General features: G+C 40.7%; 1 non-coding gene across 1 annotated transcript; it reads right to left on the reverse strand.

Moving 5' to 3' along the window:
- Window positions 1-314: 314 nt before the first annotated feature.
- Window positions 315-422, reverse strand: LOC112716256 (small nucleolar RNA R71). The gene has a single exon (XR_003160234.1). It is a non-coding gene; the product is annotated as a small nucleolar RNA R71 (small nucleolar RNA).
- Window positions 423-793: the final 371 nt, after the last annotated feature.

Genomic DNA, 793 nt, shown 5'->3' on the forward strand with positions numbered 1-793 from the left:
TCTCTATCCCTGCCATTGGAGCAAACAACTTTGAGCTTAAGCCTCAATTAGTTTCTCTAATGCAACAGAATTGCAAGTTCCATGGACTTCCATTGGAAGATCCTCATCAGTTTTTAGCTGAATTCTTGCAAATCTGTGACACTGTCAAGACTAATGGGGTTGACCCTGAGGTCTACAGACTTATGCTATTCCCTTTTGCTGTAAGAGACAGAGCTAGAACATGGTTGGACTCTCAACCTAAAGAAAGCCTGGACTCTTGGGAAAAGCTAGTCAATGCCTTCTTGGCAAAGTTCTTTCCACCTCAAAAATTGAGTAAGCTTAGAGTGGAAGTCCAAACCTTCAGACAGAAGGAAGGAGAATCCCTCTATGAAGCTTGGGAAAGATACAAACAATTAATCAGAAAGTGTCCTTCTGATATGCTTTCTGAATGGAGCATCATAGGTATTTTCTATGATGGTCTCTCTGAACTATCCAAGATATCTTTGGATAGCTCTGCTGGAGGATCTCTTCATTTGAAGAAGACGCCTACAGAAGCTCAAGAGCTGATTGAAATGGTTGCAAATAACCAATTCATGTACACTTCTGAAAGAAATCCTGTGAACAATGGGACTAGTCAGAAGAGAGGAGTTCTTGAGATTGACACTCTGAATGCCATATTGGCTCAGAACAAAATATTGACTCAACAAGTCAATATGATTTCTCAAAGTCTGTCTGAAATGCAAAATGCACCAGGCAGTACTAAAGAAGCTTCATCTGAGGAAGAAGCCTATGATCCTGAGAACCCTTCAATGGA

The sequence above is a fragment of the Arachis hypogaea genome, chromosome 1 (assembly GCF_003086295.3).
Source record: "Arachis hypogaea cultivar Tifrunner chromosome 1, arahy.Tifrunner.gnm2.J5K5, whole genome shotgun sequence".
NCBI lineage: Eukaryota > Viridiplantae > Streptophyta > Magnoliopsida > Fabales > Fabaceae > Arachis > Arachis hypogaea.